The 20,526-nt window shown below is 35.7% G+C and overlaps 1 protein-coding gene across 1 annotated transcript in view; it reads left to right on the plus strand.

Annotated features, from left to right (window-relative positions):
• Positions 1 to 5,828: 5,828 nt before the first annotated feature.
• Positions 5,829 to 20,526, plus strand: part of LOC128864819 (neural-cadherin-like) — an 82,341-nt gene continuing 67,643 nt past the window's right edge. Inside the window, exon 1 of the mRNA XM_054104575.1 lies at positions 5,829 to 6,574. The gene's annotated coding sequence lies outside the window, so the exon portion shown is untranslated. The remainder of the gene's footprint in view (positions 6,575 to 20,526) is intronic.

Consider the following 20,526-nt stretch of genomic DNA (forward strand, 5'->3'; position numbering starts at 1 on the left):
TATGTATGGAGCAAAATATCGGCCAAATAGCCGCCGCCGCCTCGGTGGCACATTTTCGATGACGCTGAGGCATAATTGAGGTTCTATGCCGTTAATGTGCCGAATTATCTCTTCCTTTAGCTCTTGAATTGTGGCTGGTTTATCGACGTACACCTTTTCTTTCAAATAACTCTAAAGAAGAAGTCCAACGGTCTCGAATCACATGATCTTGGCGGCCAATTGACATCGCCGCGAAGTGAGATTATTCGGCCATGAAATTTTTCGCGCAAAAGAGCCATTGTTTCGTTAGCTGTGTGACAAGTGGCACCGTCCTGTTAAAACCACATATCGGCCAATCCATATCTTCCAATTCGGGCCATGAAAAGTTCGTTGTCATCTCACGATAGCGAACACTATTCACAGTAACTGCCTGACCGGCCTCATTTTGGAAAAAATACGACCCAATGATGCCGCCGTCCCATAAACCGCACCAAACAGTCACTCTTTGTGGGTGCATTGGTTTTTCGGCAATCACTCTTGGATTATCATTCGCCCAAATGCGGCAATTCTGCTTGTTGACGAATCCACTTAGGTGAAAATGTGCCTCATCACTGAAGATGACTTTCTTCGAAAATTGGTCATTCACTGTTGCCATTTCCAGCCACCATTCTGACCATTGACGACGCTTGAAATGGTCAAGAGGCTTTAGTTCTTGAGTCAATTGCACCTTGTAAGCGTGTAAATGCAAGTCTTTATGCATAATGCTCATCAACGACGAACGTGAGAGGTGCAATTGTTGGTCACGACGACGAGTTGAGGTGGACGTCTCTTCAACCACACTATCGCGAACAGCAGCAATATTTTCTGCAGTACGAGCTGTACGAGCATGCATTGGTGTTTTCACATCTCCTACAGACCCGGTTTGCTCAAACCTTTGCACAATTTTTCCGATTGTACGCACATTTGTATGATTAAATTTACCGAAAAAATCACGAAGTGCGCGATATGCATTTTGATTTGAACGCCCGTTTTCATAATAAGCGTGAATGACTTTAAAGCGTTGCACGATTGTATATCTTTCAATGATTCAAATTGAATTAGTCTGGAATTGAAAAACGTCAAAAGAAATGCAGAAAAAACTTGACGTTTAGGTGTCGTTTATATTCTACATCGGGCCTTGAAATTTAAGCACCCTTTATAAGGTACTTTGAACTTCTTCGAACATTCGAGGATGCAAAATTTTTTATAGATCGTGATTGGATTCAACGAAAGACAGGATAGGAAAATGAAATCTATTGCAATCTATCTTTATAAACAATATTCTCAGACTTATTGTTTTTCGAATAAATGTAAAGATTTTTTGTTCTCGGTTCTGGCGAACAGTTAACGTAGAGGCTTTTTAGCAAATTATGGATGAGTTCTCTTATTAGCCTATCCTCCGAGGCCACCATATTTCATAAACGTCATTCGCATGTAAAAAGGCTGTTGTACTCATTGCAGTTTAAGTAAACTTTGTTACTATTCAAATATTTGTTTTAATAATGGATGATTCCATGAGAAGGTCCACCGCAGAGAAAATATTAAATAAAATATTAATAAAATTATATGGTTTTAGAAAATTTGTATAGGGAAATAATCAAAATTCATGTAAGCATATTTATTTACGCACATATTCACATCCAGCTACTAGTTTAATTTAATTTTTTTTTTGTTTACCTTGTTAACTCCACTTGGCAGCACAGGGCCTCGACAATACTTAGTATTGCGTTGGTTTTGTTTATCTATTTTGATTTCTGACAGGGTAGGTGATTAGCCTGATTAAATTTATTTTTCTTCATTATAATATACTTAATCCTATATAATTACCTATTTATTCTATTGTACAAATTTTCGTTAAGTTTGTTGTTATTGTGTGAAAATAAATGCTCTGAACACTTCTGTTGATTCAAAAACAATTTTACGAAAGTTTGTTTATAAATAATTACAAAAAAATCAATAAAAGTAACCTAAATATTATGATAGAGAAAATATCACGTGCGACATGTCCCGTGCGACACTGATTCAAATTTATTTAAAAAAAAGGTATAAATAATTTTTGGATAAAATCCAAGCCACTTTTAAGGGACATCAATGCACAACATTTTAAAAGTAGTCACATTGAAGTACTGCTTCAGGTTCGCTGACAGTGGCGTTTGAATTGTTGGCCGCAAAAATCAGCGGTCATGCGAAAGCATTGGTTTTTTTTTCATGATCATCTTCAAACGAAAAATTTCACAAAATCAATTTTAGAACCAATTATAGGATTCATTAAAAATATAAGTAAAACACGTTTTAGATGACTGCTTTTTGCAGTTTGAAGGATTACGATGGGCAATGTAAGGGTGAACGATATGAAGTGTTACCTATTCAAAACACCAAAACTTTTTTGTGTGAAATTAGTTTTTATTGATTTTGGAGCCAAATTTGTTCAAAAATGATTGCAGTTTTAACATATATTTACTTCAGCTCGATATGACCACCTTTTGCCTTGACTATATCCTTCAGACGGTCAAAAAATGAGTTGCATGCAGCACGAATGTGATCTTGAGGTATTTTGTCCCATTCTCGTATATCGCTTTTTTCAGCACATCCATACTGGCATATTTTTTAGTCCTCACCTTGCTCTCCAAAATGGACCAGATGGAGTAGTCCATCGGATTTTCGTCTGGCGAATTCGAAAGCCATTGTGTGGACGAAATGAAGTGTGGAACAGGATTTTTTAACCATTCTTGGTTCACACGAGCTTTATGAGACGGTGCCGAGTCCTGTTGGAACGTCCATGGTCTACGACCGAAATGTTTGTGTGTCCACGGCTCTAAAGCAGCTTCTAAAACATTTTCCTGATAATAAGTCGCATTCACTTTGACACCAGGCTCGATAAAAATGATTGGAGAGCGTCCATCAGCGGTCACTGTGGCCCAAACCATTACCTGCGATGGGAAATTGCTTCGAGTGGCCATACGTAGGCTCAAATTCTCGTATGAGCGTTCGGTCAAGTAAAAGTAAGATCGTTTTGAGTGTTTATGAACTGCTCAATTGTGAAATTTTTTTCATCAGAAAACACAATGTTAATAAATTCGGCACGCTCGTGCAAGCGCAACAACTCCTTTGCTCTTTCGCACCGAACTTTTTTTTGCTGGCGTGAAAGAGCGTGTGCTGTTTGGAACTTGTAAGCCTTGACCTTGAGCTCATTTTTCAATATGCGTCGAATGCTGTCTTGCGATATTTTCAGTTCTCAGTCGGGCCTTCACTTTCCGAACCATTTCTGGCGTTGTTGCGGTTTTTTTTTTTGGTCCACCTCCATAGCGTTTCGCAATGCTAACAGTATCATTGTAATGTTTTATAGTGCGATACACAAACATTTTATTCACTTTGAGGGGACTGAGCTCACGAACAATGGCTGGTTGTGATTTTCCAGCCAAATATAACGCAATCACACTATTACGTTTAAGTTCCATCACAGAAAAAAAATTCAACAAAACTGAGACGCAAATGCTTTTGATGGCTTATAAAAAATATATTGAACTGTCATTAGAACAATTTTGACGTTGATGTCATGAGCTGTTTTACAGATACAAGCACTGTGAAGTTGGTAACACTTCATATCGATCACCCAGTACATTCGATATGATGGATGTGTGGAAGTGTCCACATATGTACAGTGTGGCGCAATTTGGTTTTTGAACAATTTTCCTACTAAATTAACAAGTGCCACTTTTTTTTGGTCTTACTCGCTCTACTGCGTTTATTTTTGTTTACTGCAGCTATTTATTTCAGAGGTGTCCAATGTGATTAACATACCATACCATATTCGAAAATTATAAATCTTCCGATAGGGTGATTAATTTTGCGCCACCTTGCACTAAATCATGTATTCATATCAATGTAATGATAATTAATATTTTATTTCAGTTAAACAGAAAAAAGTGCTCAAATTTTAAAAAGGTGTCAACTCTTTTATTAACTTCTTTAAAAATAATATGGAATAAATTTGTTGGATAATCCTATTTCCCTTAACCTGTTACTTAATTTGTACTTAATTGTTCAAACAGGTGGCAGCCCCTCTAAAAATATTTGTGAAATTAACACTTATTAAACTTCTTTTATTCGTCACACATATTGTTAAATATGCTTAAATTTAAAAAAGGTGGCAACTCTTTTATAAACTCTTTCAAAATAATATGGGGTAAATTTTTAAGATAACCCGATTTCCCTTAACCAATTACTTAATTTGTATTTTGTTTTTCAAACAGGTGGCAACCCTCACCAAAAATAAATTTGGAATTGATCATCGTTAAACTGCTTTCATTTGTCACCTATATTATTAAATATGCCTAAATTTTGAAAACCTGTTCTTAATTCGTATTTAATTTTGGTAATCTGTACCACAAATAATTTTTAAATTAATTTTTCTTAAACTTCTCTCAGTTGGTACCCATATTGTTATTTATTTTTTTATAACTTAGTAATTTAATTGAATTTATCGCGTCAAATAAGTGGTATCGCTCTTTGAAAAATATCTTACACAAATATCCTATATATGAATTAAATTTTGTCTAATACGTATTTATATTAGTCTTATATGACAAGGAAGAACAAAAACACTCACCCGTTTACTGCAAGAGGCCTATACTCCAAGAAACCAAAATGTCGAGAAAAAGGGCTTCGAAGTTTTCAATTTTTTTAGCTCCCTATGAAAAATGTAAAGAAATATTTTCATGAGAGACTGATAATTGATATTGGCAATGCTTATAGTAATTTCTGTATGCCTATAAAAAAAAAATGTGTTTTCGATATGGCCCCAAATTCATTACAATTGCATTAGTTCGCCACTAGTGACCTTTTCCAGCCGGTTCCTTGTGCCTTACAAATGTCCATTTGTAGCTGTAACTACACTCGCCATAATCTTATGAAATGACGGTTCCGTCTGCGGTTGTGGCAGGATATACGTAGACTGGCTGACAGAATATTTTACTCACATCAGGCGTATGAAAAGCACATAAAAACTCATGCAGACATTAATGTGCATACACACATCCATACATACATATGTACATTTACCCCTCTGTGTAGCCACTTACCACTTACCGGTGTTGGCAGCTTCATGCATGTGTGGCTGTGCTTACTGATTTACGAAAACAAGAAGAGAAGAGGCGAAGAAGAAAAATAAGAAGGAATAACAATTTTTGCACATGTTCTTCAGGCAAGTGCTTACTTTGCTTTCCTCTTATTATTATACTGTTTTTTTGTTTCTTTTTTTTTATTTTCTTTTGACTTTTGGTGGTGTATGAGTTTTACTATTTTTCTACGATTGACCGTAAAATGCCGCAGTTGAGGGAGTTTGCGTGACACAGAGAGTGCGCCGAAAATGAGAGAGTTTTTGTTGTGTATTTGCTTGACCATGTTGAAATGAGTGTATCAGCTGTGGTAGAGGAAATGAGCGCGAGAGAATTAGATTACATGTAAATAAACGGAATTTGCTTGTTTATCAGACGCTCTCAGCTTTGAAGTTGAAACACCGTTAGAAGTACCGCAAGCATTTGCCTATCGATGCATGCACTAACACATCTACCTAATTTGTTTTCATGCTCACATGTAAGTGTTGGTGAAAATGTCAACTCTACCACAGCGCTAGCCGTGGTGGTGGTGTTGACGTTGGTGTTGGTGGTGCCATGCTGTGTTGTCTTCTTGCCTTCGGCTTGTCGGTGGTGAGCGCAGGATTTTGGATTTTCCATGCGCAAACAGCAAGCGTGCCGCTCAGCTTCGCTCGTTTATCAGCCTGCTCACACGCTTCATTGTGTCGATTGCGTTGCTCGTGACAGGACGATTCTGAAAATATAAGCGGCAAAACGCACGGTGGTGTATTTAGTAGAACAAAAAAAAAAAAATTGAGCAAATAGTGGGAGTGTGAGGTGTATTGGCAAAAGCTGATTTGAAAGCATTTTTCACCTTATAAATTTGGGAAAATATCAAAATCTAAGCAATTATTGCTAGTGAGTGCAAGAAATATTTATGCAAAAGTTGGAAAATGTGTTTTTGAAGCTTGAAAATTTGCATTTGAAAGTTCGGGAGCAACGCAAGCCAAGGCGAGAAAATTTTTGCTTATAGCCAATTTGCCATTTTTTGTGTGTGTACCTAGTATACGGCTGAAAGAAAACTTCAGTTCAGTTTAACGCGAGCGCATGTGTATGTGTGTGCATGTGGAAGCATATAAAGATGTATGTGTGCAGTGTATATGTATCAGGATTAGTGCACTGAAGTTATAGAAGAAAAGAAATTTATATTTGAAGCCAAAGCAATCCAAAGGCAGTTCTAACAAAATCTCTTTTGCAGCAGAAATATTTTGCTGGATTAAAAAAGTGTTAAGTGAGTAGTTAAAAAGAAAACAAAGTTATAGCAGTGCAAGAAGTAAAACAAAAACACATTTCAACCAGACAAACGTGCAACGGAAAAGTGATTTTCGATATACTACACGCAACACTCCCAGTGGATTAAAACTTGAAAATCAATAATTCGGATTAGCCGCCTGAGTGGGGATATAAAACTGAAAAGAGATGTAAGTAGGTGTAGAAAAGTAGTAATTTACCAAAATTTCTAACTCAAGTGGCTACTAAAAATTAATATTGAAATACTATCGCACTGCTGTAGTCAGTGTGCGTATGTGTGAGTTTTGTCGTGTAGTAGCTTGGCGCAGTTTGCGGGTGGGTGTGCATGGTGTAGCACGCGCAAGTGCACTAAATTTATTTATTTCAGCGGCATCTTTACACCAAAATTCCATTAATTTATTTAAATAATTTTTTTGTTTTTGACATTTCTGTGTAAGTGAAACATCAGAAACTACAACTAAAAATATTTTTTTTTTAATTACAATAATACGTTTTTTCCCCTGTTTCAACTGCTCTTCGAAAATTACGCCAACACAACAGCACTCAGTGGCAGCTTTTTCGCCGAGGTTAACACACCTTAGACAAATACATACACAACGGTACTCTCATTCGCATTCACATATACTGCACTTATACTAATACAACATAATTCGCTCGCTACGCTCGTCTGCTTTCATGCCAACAGTCGTCAGCTATGTGATTGAGGCAAAGAGTGGCAAAAGTGTTGCCTGCTTTTGGGCGATTTGCGACTATTGCTACTACTACTACAACTACTATTGCCGCACTACTATGTCTGTTCGCCATTGTTGTTGTTGTTGTTATCATCGTATTCGCACTCAATCAAACACTCATACACCAACAAATAGCGTATGCACGCAGTGGCGAAAATCGATCGATTACTTCTTATCATTTCGTATGGCTATGGCATTGGCAGCACTGGCACGACTGCTTCCGCCACCCCATCGGGCTGGCGTTCAACCAACGTGGCTACCCAGACGTCTACTTACACGCTCTAGCGTTTGCATCCTGCGCTGTGCGGTTCTATCTGCTGCATAAGTGTTAGTGTGCGTCTTACAAGAAAGAAAACAAAGGCAAAAAAGTACACCAATACAAACATACTTGGCGCTTGCAAATATGTACATGAGACTGTGCGCAAGTGGAGTCTACCAGCACCCTCATAGGCCTGTAGCTGTATTGAAAAAAAGCAGCCAGATCCATCTTTTTTGCCACCATCTCATTTTAGTTCCGTCGGATATTGTATCCCTTTTTTCGGAGTTTTCTTGCCTATGATTTAGCGTGTATGTGCAGCAAATGTGCGCCTGTATTGGTTGTTGCGTGCACGCAGAGGAAGTACTGTCTGCAGTCGGTAAGTGGGCATTCTAGGCGGTCGGTCGCCTTTTCTTCGCACCCCACTGGTAGCGTAGACGAGGCGAATTGGAGAATGGAGAACTTAATTTCTTCTTCTATTTTCTTTATTGTATTTGCTGTTTTTCGTTGTTCTCTTTCCTGCTTTTTGTTTACGCTTTATGTTTTCCACAAGAAATCACCCACCAACAGAAAATTGCTGAGACTTCAACCCAATGTTTTCTCCTAGCTGCACTGCAAATGGTTGGTGTACACGTTTTGCCTAAGACTGCGCCAAATCAAGCGTTAAATCAAGAAACTCAGCGTCAAAGAAGGAGGCGGCACTTTTTGTGCCTACCGAAAGCGAGAGCTGTGAAATTATTTGTTTTATCTAATTTAGCGGCACTAATAGACTAGGCCCAACCACATTGCAGTGTCTAGTAACTGATTTGAATTTGTTTTGGATTCCATCTTCAGCGCTGCATAATTTTCCTCACCATTTAACTACCAGCAAAACATCTTCGTACATGCTTTCGCACAGACACAATCCAGTCTTTCGATTTTCCAGCCGAAATTGAATTTTACGCACGTAATTGCGTTAAAATGCATTGACTGCGTTGCTCTCTCTCTTCAATTATTTGTGTCCGACCGCAGTGCGACCGCTTGCCATTTGCAATACAATTAACCGCAACTCAGCCGAGTGTTGGTTTATCTCTGGCGCAGTTGCTGATTTGATTGCCTGATAGCTTTGACCGCCACAAATTGTGTGGTTTTGTTTCAGAGTCAAACACTTTAACTCCGCCTGAGGCTGGCACTTTTAAATGCCTAGTTAGTTGTGGTTTCTCCGATATGTGGCAGTATACGGGTATAAAGAAAGAGATTACAAAGATTTTATCAAAAGCAATTTAATCCGTCATAAGTGTGTCACAAATGATTGCCAAGAAGTGTTGAAAAGATATGTCAATAGGAGTTTGTTTAGACATTGCGAATTATTGAACATTTGGAAATACAAAAATTGCCCACTGACTAGTAAACAGGAATACTCACAGTAAATAAATGTGGTGCCGAAACAATAGGCTATAATTTTTTAATCTCTCAGAAGCGGTGAGCCAAATTCTAGAAAATGGTTTAATTCAAATTATGATGAAAGATGCTTTTTTTGCACAATTGAAATTTGGGAAGTGCGCATAACTTGTGACCAGATATCAGTGATAGTTTTCCCAGTTGTTTTTCTTCAGCAGCTGGTAACTCAGACAACCAATGACATCAAAATATGATAAGAAAATATTCCATAAGGTTTGCTATGCATCGTTTCACGCTTGCCGAGTGTGTGACGTGCCGCATTTTTGGCTCTGCGGCTACGTTAACCCGCAATATTGCAATAATTGGAGCGCATTTGAATGATGTGCTAGTCCACACATGAAAGTAGCTTCAAAATAAAGTCATAATCAATTTCTTATTTCCCTCTGTTGTCATTTATTTAAATTTTTTTCTATTGCACTAATCTAGACACGGCTTATGAGCTGGCATTAGATATAATTTATAAAACAAAAACTTGTTGAAAACTTTAATTCTATGACTAAGTATTGGCGCTATTATTAAGTAAGAAGCTTTGGCGTTGTGATCCAACAAGACCTTTTGTGCAGGGCATATAGAAAGTAAGCCCTCTTAAACCTTTGCATTCTCAGTCAAAAAAGTATTTCGGAGAGTTTCGCGTTCTTACAACTATAGAGTATTATTACAACTTCAATTTCGAGCGGTAATATTCAGTATGCAGTATCATCAGTATTTACATAGAAAGTGTAGCACTTTGAACTGCGTCATATTCCAAATTTTGGTTTGTGGCAATACTACCTTTCCAAAGTCCCTGAGAAAATAATTGATGAGGTGTAGTAACAATGTTCCATAAATTTCTCAATAAAACTCATGTAAGCAAATTTAGTTACGGGCTACATTTTGTATATCGACATTCAAACCATAGCTTCTCTTTAACTCTATACAATCAGTCCAACGTTACGCTTACAGTTGGAACCACTCCCGGTAGTACTCCAAAGTTATCTCGTTCTTCCTTAGATCTCCTTACACCATCCTGACGTGTTTCTTTAAGAAGAAATTTCTTCTTGACGAATAAAATAAAGTCGCACTGGGCGATTTCGAGTCTACAGAATGGATATGAAAATATTGTAATGCATTTATTTTGCCAAAATCTTCTGCGCAATGAACGAATTGTTAACCCGGGTCTGGCCAGACTTTTTCGACTTTGGACGTGAATATAAAATATCTCTATTATAGCTAACTACTTGAGCTTCTAAGTAGCTTCTTAAAATTTAATTTCCTATCGTTTTATGTAATCTTTTTAAACTGATCCTCGAATAGCACGAAAAAGGCCAGACCCGGGTGCCCTACCGAAGGTTTTAAAAAAGGTATCCAGCAGAGGGTTAAAGGCACGAAGAGGTAGAATAATTATTTGATGCGTATTTCAGCATTTTCTCGGATAAAATTAACGAAGTGAAGTCAAAGAAAGTTTTGAAATTGAACCAAGTAAGAGGAATCTGAATCTGAAGCAGTAGCAGAACAAATTTTAAACAAAAACGCTCAGAAAATATATTAGCTGACTTTTGAATATATTTTCTTAGAACCAAAGCCTCTGAACTTGACCACCATACGAACAGTAGTCTAATGCCGCATTGGTATTTGCTATTTAGCTCTAAAGTATCTTAGTGAATGTATTTTCATTGTTCGTCGTCTATTGGTGGCTGCCTAAGGAGTCCCGGTGATTTAGAGCTCAAAAATTTAGGATATTTTCAAGATTTTTTTACAATAAAAATATGAAAAACGTTACTTAAATTTTTAAGACAAAAATTTTTTTTTAATATTCATTTTTGTATGTAAAATAAGTTATTACATACAAAAATGAATATCAAAAAAATTTTTTTTTATTTTAATAATTTTAAAAATTGCGATTGGACCTGGACGGTGTTGTCCCTTAGGGCTCTTCTATTTGTCTGAAACACAAAAGTCTAAAAAATTAGTAATAAATACGACTGTACCTATGCGCCATATTAAAATAAAAAAAAAATTGACAAAATGGCGCGGTTTCGAAGTTGACACTCTAAAAATCGGATTTTTGTCTTCAGTTTTTTTAATAATTTTTTGCGATATTAAATATCATTGTTTTTATGAGTTAAATACGTGCGGGGTTTTTATTTAAAATTTCCTACTACAACGCTTTTTTTGTATGTTTATATTTTCAAAAATGTTTCTCAATTTTAAATAACAGCAAAAAATACTGCAGATTTACAATCAACCCTTGACTGAACATCTCTGCATACGAACTTCGTGTTTATGTCAGGTGTATGGCAACACCAACTTTTCGCTAAATGACACCACTTTAACATTAAATTGCTTAAATTGCTTAGACATATATGTCTACGGAGGGTGCGGTTTTCAGTGTTTAGATGGTGATACACCCCTCTATCCCCCTTTTAAAAATTTTTGTTCAAAGCAGGTTACATTATACAGTAGGTTCTGTTTTTATGCGGTAGATACGTTCCGCAAGAAACAGCATAAAAAAACAGCATAAAAAAAGCTACTAGTTCTATAGTAAAATTATAGATACGTTTCAAAGTGCTAAAACCGCATAAATCTGAAATAATGTAATAAAATCGCATGAAAAAGGGCACTAGTCCCATATTATAACTATAGATACGTTCCATAGACCGCATGAATCTGAAATAATTATGTAAATAAAATCGCATAAACAAAATATTGTATTTTTGAAAATTATATCTTTATTTAAGAAACGTCAGAATCGCAAAATAAATTTACATCGTCAGAAATAGAATCAGACAATACCCGCATGTTGCGCATTCGTTTAGGATTTGGCGTAAAATCACTTCCGTCACTTGAGGAAATGTACACGTCTGATCTGGATGGTGATGCAGGCGGTTCCTTACTTGGAGGGTTAGCATTTCTGATGTAATCTGTGATGAGTTTTTGCTTAGCTGGTTTAGAATCTTGTTTATATGTACAATTCCCGATAGGTCGACATGAATTTTGTAATTAAAAAAAAAAAACCGCACTATTTCAAAACCGCATAAAAAAAAGCCGCATAAAAACAAAACCTACTGTACTACATTTTTCCCAAAAAATTTGACAAAATGGCGCGGTTTTGAATTTGACACTCTAAAAATCGGGTTTTTGTTCAGTTTTTTTAATAAAAAAAAAAAAAACGAAACAATTGAAATAATAAAATGATTCTAGTACAGGCGATAGCCACTGATATTGTGAATAACATATTAAAATTTCAGACGATTCGGTTGAATAGTTTTTTTTTGTTATTTTGACAACACCAGGCCGAAAAAGTCGTTTCGAAATGAATGAATTTAACGTTTAAGCTACAGGAGCGCGTAGAAGCTATTGTAATATTGGGAATTTCCGCATGATAATTTCACAGTATATTCTTAAGATGCTATACTTTCGAAATATCGTAAAAACAAAATATCTTCTTCTTCTTTTATTTAGGACATGCCTGTTTTTCTTTACACAATTTCTTACGAGTAGATACAAAATGTTATAATTTATCATATTAACAATACTAAATTATATATGTAATATTTAAGGGGGTAGTATGGTATTTTTTTTTTTTTCATTTTTTTTTTTTTTTTAATTATTCTATAACATCTTAAGATTATTGTGTGAAAGTTTGAAGTGCATTAGAGTAAAATTGACAAAGACACAAAGGATTAAGTATCTACCTCTCCAACCGGATTTCACGCTGCCGAAAATCTTTAAACGCGTTTTTCTCACACTTGCCTTTTTTACGGTCGGTGTCCACTGTAGATTCATATCTACTGCACCGATTCTTTTCAAATTTGGTTTTTTTGTTTCTTTACTTTATTCACGAGGTAATGACGTCGAGTTTTTTTTTTTTTTAAATTTTGTCATATTTTAAAACAACAAAGTTTTCAAGTTTTTTTTATGAAAAATCGGTGTTTTAACTTCAAAGCGCTTTAAAAAATTAAAAAAAAAAAAAAAAAAAAAAAATTCAACGTTGTTACCTGCGAAACTTTATTAGCTGATGAAATCAATTTGGTTTTTTGATTTTAATATAGTTGATCCAGTAATGAGTTCTGAGGGACACCGCAATAAAACTTTTTTATGAGACGTCCGCGAAGATTCGCTGCCACCAACTCATTTCTTCATAAAAATCAATGAAAATTTCACACAATATTCTTTAAATATGACTTTATAATGAAGTAATTTTAAAATTTTGAATAAATCAACTGTGTCGACAAAAAAAATTTCGAAAAATATGCTTGTTTTACACCGAATTAACCATACTACCCCCTTAAATACATAACTGATATTAACGTGCTTCTGCAGCGTATGTTAATATCAGTCTTACGATTGTTTTATGCACACGCGTTTTGCTTTCTACATTCATATATTTGTTCTTCCATATAATATCTCGCAGAAAACCCGATACTTTTGCACTATTTGTACATCTTCCTCTCACTTCTGTGACGATGTTCCGATCGCTCGATACATCTATTCCCAAATATTTGAATTGCATTACTTGTTCTAAAATGCTCTGGTCAATTTCTAACTTACAGCTTATTGGTTCCTTAGATATTACTATTGATTTTGTTTTTGCAGTTGAAACTTCCATATTAAATTTCAAACCAGTAGTAATAAAACGGTGCAAGAGCCTTTGAAGATTATCTTCACTATCAGTAATTGAAACTGCATCATCTGCATAGCAAATAATTGTTATGTTTTGATTATTTAGTTTATAGCCTTGAAGTTGGTTAACTTCAGAAATAATTTTATCTATGATTAGATTAAAAAGTTGCGGACTTAATGAGTCCCCTTGTCGTATTCCTGTGGTACACTCTATACAGTTGGTAAATTTCTCATTTACCATAACTTTAGTTGTGCAATTGGTATTGAGATTCCTAATGACTTCAACAATTTGTCGAAGAACTTTTCTCTCTTTTAAAATTTCCAAGACGTCCTTCAGCCTGACTCGGTCGAAAGCTTTTATAAGGTCTACAAAACACATGAAGGCTGGGCAATAGAACTTTTGATTTGAACCAATTGATTTTTCCATTATTTGTTGTAGGATAAAAATACAATTTGTTGTTGGTCGGTTTTTACGAAATCCTTGCTACTCTTCTTGTCCGTGTAAGTATGGCTGTAATTTTCATGATAGGAGTCTTGTGAAAAGCTTTTGGGTGGGATGTAGGAGCGTTATTCCGCGGTAATTATGCGGGTTGTCTTTTTTCCCCTTCTTAAAGATCGGGATTGTTATACTTGTTTTCCATTCTGATGGAGCTTCTTCGTGATTCAAGATGATATTGGGAAGTTTTATAAGCTCTTGTTGAAGCTGTATTCCGCCATATTTCAGCATTTCATTTGTGATATTGTCGTACCCAGGTGCTTTCCTGCTCTTCAAAGTCTTTATCGCATATTCAATTTCGTTAAGCGTTACCACTTTCAGTTTCATATTCATAGCAAGAATCAGATGTTGTGGTATCGTTTTTGTTTCTGAATTCTTAAAAGTTGGATATTTCAATTTATTTAAAGGCTGTAACCGAATTAGTTTGTGCCTTAATATTTTTCATTTGATGTTGCATTCAATGCCCATTGTGTACGGGATATATAAGTGAATATATAACCAAGTATTTTTTTTTTTTCAAAAGGTACCACGCCTCTTCAGGCAATGCAAACCCATTCGATACCCTTCCGAATAATTAGCTGCATTTGTCTCCCACAAATCTTCGCATTACATTTCGCATGCGAATGTATTGACATATTTGATGTCAATGCGGCTATCTTCCGGTTGTACTACAAATATATATTGTATGTATGTATATATGTGCATCTGGCAACGCGTTTGTGGCACAACTTCCTGATTAACACAACCAATTCACTATGTACATTGTTTCGCAAGTTCGCTTCTTTACTGTGCAGAGCAACGTGAATCCATAACCAGAAGAAATACACGAAACAAATAAAAAACAAAATATAAAAACAGAAAGAAAAAGAAAACACAGCAAGTGGTAATGGTATCAGCGGCAAAAGAAAATGTCTAATGAACAAGTGAACTCACAATGAGATTGCCAGCTCAACCAATCCCCCTTCTCTCTTTCCCCTTTCAAAAATGCTATTACATAGCCGCAATCGGAAAGCAATGAATGAATGAGCGAGCGATGGCACACAATAGGGTTATATTGTGCAACGCATGCAACATTCACAAAGGCGACGACATCGATGAGCTGCCGTAGCAGACGCAGGGCAAAGACCAGTGGTGCAGTGTGCGAAAGTAAGAAGTGACAGCTTTTTCGCATATGGCACCATTGCAACATTGGCAAATGCAGAGCAAACTAACTACATTGTGGCACTTATAGTGCAAACACTTGCATGCAGCTGACTGACTGACTGACTGACTGGGGTTGTCTATCTGATTGGCATAAGTGCGCACCCGCAAAAAGTACAAAAAAAAAACAAAAAAACAAACAAATCAAGAAAAAATGGCCCCTTTGATATTCGCATGTGTTGGCAAAGAGCTCACTCATACACACCCATATACACATGTATGTATGTATCCATGACGATAGTTGTATATGTATATGTGTGTATTGCATTTATAGGCACACAATGACGAACAGTTGCGAGTACTAGAATGACACTTTAAGGCGCTCAACCGCTGTTTTGCCGTTGAACTCAAGAAATCGATTGAACTGAACTTATGCACTTTCTCTAAATTACTCATAGGCAGCTGAATTTTTTGCCTGTTGCTGTGCCGATTTAAAACAAAAACAAAAAAAGAACACAATACTTAAAAAGTCTATAAAAGGGCGGACGAGTTACAAATTAGCAGCCATTTAATGTTTGCCACATCGTTTCTTGGTTAGTGTTACCTCAGCAAATTATAGTTGCATCCACGTTTTTTTGCTGTAATTTTCTTCTGTTTTTTCGCTGCTGTAGTTTTCTTGTTTTTTCTTTCCTTTGTTTTTGCTACTGCAAAACCAGTTTAAAAGGCCGGAGTGCTTCACTGCAGCGTCTCAGAATCTTGCTACAAATGTGCCACCAGAGACCTTCGCTATTCGGGCCCATTGATGCACTGGCGATTATGTTGCTGCCAACACCATGTCACCGCAATAACAATAACAAAGGTGTAATTGCCAGCAGTCCCAGCGCTAATGTTGCGAGGTGTCGCCACATTGTGTCAGCGAAAAATAAGTTTTTTTCTGCTGAATGGAGGAGAATCAGCGAATTTGATGAAGAGGTTTTTGTTTCTTTAGATATATTTTTAGTTTTTTTTTTTTTTTGCTCCAGAAAATCGGGTTAGGCCAAAACAAAAAAAAAGGCAGAAAATCTGAAAAAAAACTGATTGTCTTATAATACCACGTGGCACACACTTTAGTGGTTTATGTTGCACTAATACCTTGGTGGCTAGTTTATGTTATAATCTGACTACTGAAGTAAAGAGTAAGTAAAGTAAATATAAAAATAATATAGAATCGCTTGACATACAGCCATTCCATATTAAATGTAAGTGTAAGAAAATGAGGTTATTTTTTGCAACATGGTTTTTTTCATAATTTTTTGGTTCAACTCCTGCTCATGAGCTAAATTAACGCTCAAAGAGACGAATATGGACTTTAAGGGGGGAAATCCAAGTAGAAGCCTAAAAATCGGTCGTTTTTTAAACATATTTTTAAAGGTGATAAAATAATTATTTTATTTAGAAGCTTTAACAAAACTTTATTTAACCTTTCGAGAGTACAAAAAAAATTTGTTTTCCAAAATGGCTGCTCACGATCATTTCTTGTCGGCTGCCTACGGCGCGAGGTCCCAAACTGCTCTATTTATTACTCTTAATCTATCGATCTGAAACAAAAAAAATGAAATTGGTTTTTTTTATAACATATTAACGGAAAGGATGAACCTATAAAATTAAAAAAAAATATAAAGTTAATTATAAAATAAGGCTTTGAAAAAAAGTCAGAATTTGACATTTTTAGCCCCCAAAAAGTTATTTATCAACGCGAAATATCTGAAATTTTAAGTTTATCCTTCCGATAGTAATGTACAGAAAGGCCTCACCAAACTTCAAACAAATCGGTCGATAACTTTAACTTACGAGTTACAACACGAGCAGTTTTTAAAAATACAGTTTCGAGATAATCGCGTTTAAAGTTTGAGTATAGAAAAATGACCAGTTTCAGTTACCAGTTCAGTGCCAGGTCCAAACAAATGTCCTTCCTCCTCTTGAAAAAACTGATTTTCTTCCAATAGTTCTTATTCGCGCCTCGTCTGAACTAAAACCTTGATTAAATATCTCAGCAGCAATGTATGCTGAGATTTCACCTACTTTCAATCCTGAATGCATATGTTTTGGTGATAATCGCCAAACTGTCGCGTTAAAACTTTCATTTGCATTCTGCGTATGACCACCAAGGCATCGCTCAAGCAAATCATCTTTGGGTAAATCTTCGTATATTGGAAAGAGATGCTGTTTTATTTCTTCAACAAGTAATGGAGCTAAATCTTCGTTTAGTCGTTGGCTGCACAAAAACTTTGGAGGTGTCAAAAATCATAAAATTCCCTTACAAGGGGTGCTAAACTCATTAAAAGTGAAAAGTTTTAAACAAGCTTCAATGAAGAAATATTTTTAGCTGGTGTTGCCATTTATTTATTAGGAAAGTAAGAAATCGACCGAAGGGTTACAACAAGGCTATCAAGACAAATTTTTTGAGAAAAATCTATTCTGAAATAATTCACTTGCTAAAGTTTTTAGCTCAATTTTATTGCAAAGGCAGAAATTATCATAAATTACGGTTTAATTTTAATGCAAAGCTTTTAAAAAAGCTTCAATACAAAAATATTATTAGTTAGCCACCTACTTTATTGGAAATTAAAAAGTAGATATAACAATAGCAATAAGGACACTAAGACACGTTTTTTAATGGAAAATGTATTTCCAAACATATTTTTCTAGCGTTGCCACCTGAATTTTATTGCAAAGCAGCAATTTATCACAAATTTCAGTTGAATATTAAATGCAAGGATTTTAAACAATCCTCAATAAAAAAATATTTTTAGTCGGTGTTGCCACCTATTTGTTTGAAAATTAAGAGACATAACAATTACAACAAGTTCATCAATAAAACCTTTTTGAACAAAATCGTATTCCGAAAAAATATTTTATGTAGTGTTGCCACCTAAATTTTATTGCACAGCAGCAATTTATCACAAATTTCAGTTGAATATTAAATGCAAGTATTTGAAACAATCTTCACTAATAAAATATTTTCAGCCGGTGTTGCCAGCTATTTTAAATTAAGAGACGTAACAATTACAACAAGGGCATCAATAAAACCTTTTTGAACAAAAAAGTATTGCGAAAAAATATTTTGTGTAGTGTTGCCAGAATTTTATTTGCAGAATTTTTATTGCAAAGCAACAATTTGTCACAAATTTCAGTTGAATATTAAATGCAAGTATTTCAAACAATATTTAATAACAAATTTTTTTAGCCGGTGTTGCCACCTATATGTTTGGAAATTAAGAAATAGACATAACAATTTTTTGAACAAAAATGTATTCCGAAAAAATTTTTTTCAAGCGTTGCCACCTGAATTTTTATTGCAGATGCAGAAATTTATCGCAAATTTCAGTTGAATATTAGATGTAAAGATTTTAAGCAAACTTCAATAATAAAAAATGTTTAGCTGGTGTTGCCATCTATTTATTTGGAGATTCAGAAATTGATTATACTATATTTTAAATGTAAAAAGTATATGTAATGTAAAAGTAAACTTGGCTTTTTGACTAACGTTGCCATCTTATTTCAAAGAAAACATCAAAATAATATCAAAATTTAATTAGAGGTTAGGATATGGCTATCAAAGAAAACGCGTTAAAAAAAATGAGCAGAGCTTTAATAAAAATTAATTGTGTATGGCGTTGCCACTTAAATCTACAACCGCAAATGGTAAATAATAGTGCAGATGAATTAGGTGATAGAAGGTGGGTATCACGTAAAATATGACTGAGAACGATTTAATTGAACTCCTCCTATTTGTGGCGTGGGTCTTGATGTTGTTCCACAAATGGAGGGACCTACAGTTTCTAGCCGACTCCGAACGGCAAATAATTGTTATGAGGAGCTTTTTCATGGCAAAAATATACTCCGAGGTTTGCCATTGCCTGCCGAAGGGCGACCGCTATTAGAAAATTATTTTTCTTCATTTTGGTGTTTCACAGAGATTCGAACCTACGTTCTCTCTGTGAATTCCGAATGGTAGTCACGCACCAACCCATTCAGCTACGGCCGCCGCTATTTTATATTTCAGAAAGTTTTATAGCTGCGTTATAAGATAAAGTATGCACATTTAGTTTTGAACCTGCATTAGACAAAAACGCCTATCGATTTTTAAAATTGATACATTCAGAATTTCATTTATACACAAGCCAAACCGCGAACAGCAGTAAGTGTTTCATACACAACAGCCGTTAAATTCAAATAAATACTTTGCATTAAGTGTACAAATAACCCAACTAGCAAAATCTGTGAATATCTGTCAGATATCCATCAGACTTGTCAGCAAAAAGATCCGATACTTTTAAGATTTTTGGCTGACAAGGCTCACACAAATGTATCAAAAGTTTTATAGGAAGTCAGAAGTGTGAAAGTCTATAGTATTTCCTGACAGATTTCGGGTAAAATATCTATTGAGGTCTGTCCACTATTGTTTTATTTCATGTATAGAGAGAGGGTGGGAACTCCTTACTTCACTGCATACTTTTTTGAAGGAGTTTGTCGAGTGAAAGAGAACGTAGCACGGCCATTTTCAATACATCCGACCTAACCGTCTTAAGTCGGGCGAAAGCCGGGCAGCGCCATAGAAAATGCTGTACAATATTCTCATCCTTCTAACAATATGAACATAGTAAATCGTCAGTGATGCCTATAGTAACAATATCTAAATTTTGCTTTAGTGAATTTATTGATGGCACTAATTTTTGGCAAAATTACTTAGTTAAAAAAATCTCAAATGGTCTTGCCTGTCGAGTTGTGGGTGAAAGAAAAATTAATATAGGAAATCGAACAGAATTCGATTAGACATATCGGATGAAGAAATAAAGTTCCCCAGACACTTCGGCCAGAAATCGGTATCAAATTTGGAAGACTAGCATAAATAGTCACCATTTTTCGTAGATACGCGTCCGACTTGTCTTTTTTTGGTTTTTTTTTGTCGGGACAACTAGTAAGTGCAGCTCTTACACATTAATTAAATCCATTGTATGATACTACACTTGGATTCTCTTTTAATTTTCTTTAATCTGAGTACATCTTGTGGTACCAAAGAGCCAAGGCGCTCGCTTCTTAACACATCATTGCCAAAAACCATAAAACTGGTTCGAGCGAAGGCGGGGCAGACGCACAGGAAGTGGTCCGTCGTCTCATCCTCCTCTTCACAAGCTGGGCAGAGTGCACTGTCTGAGATGCCTACCTTTTTCATCTGCTTCGCCCACAGAAAGTGGCCCGTCATCAGTCCAACCAACTGTCTGCACTCCCTTCTGCTTAATGACAGGAGGGTTTGCGACAGTCGATTGGATATGACAGGTAACATCAGTTTAGTCCATCTGCAGCCTCTCTGCCAAGCTCGCTTGTGGGTTGCTAACCGTGGCTTTGATGGCCACAGAAGGGAGTGGCAAAAAGGGCTCTGGGCCAAAGAAGTTGACCTCAGAGCCCTTTTTGCCA

This window comes from Anastrepha ludens, chromosome 5, assembly GCF_028408465.1.
Source record: "Anastrepha ludens isolate Willacy chromosome 5, idAnaLude1.1, whole genome shotgun sequence".
Taxonomy (NCBI): domain Eukaryota; kingdom Metazoa; phylum Arthropoda; class Insecta; order Diptera; family Tephritidae; genus Anastrepha; species Anastrepha ludens.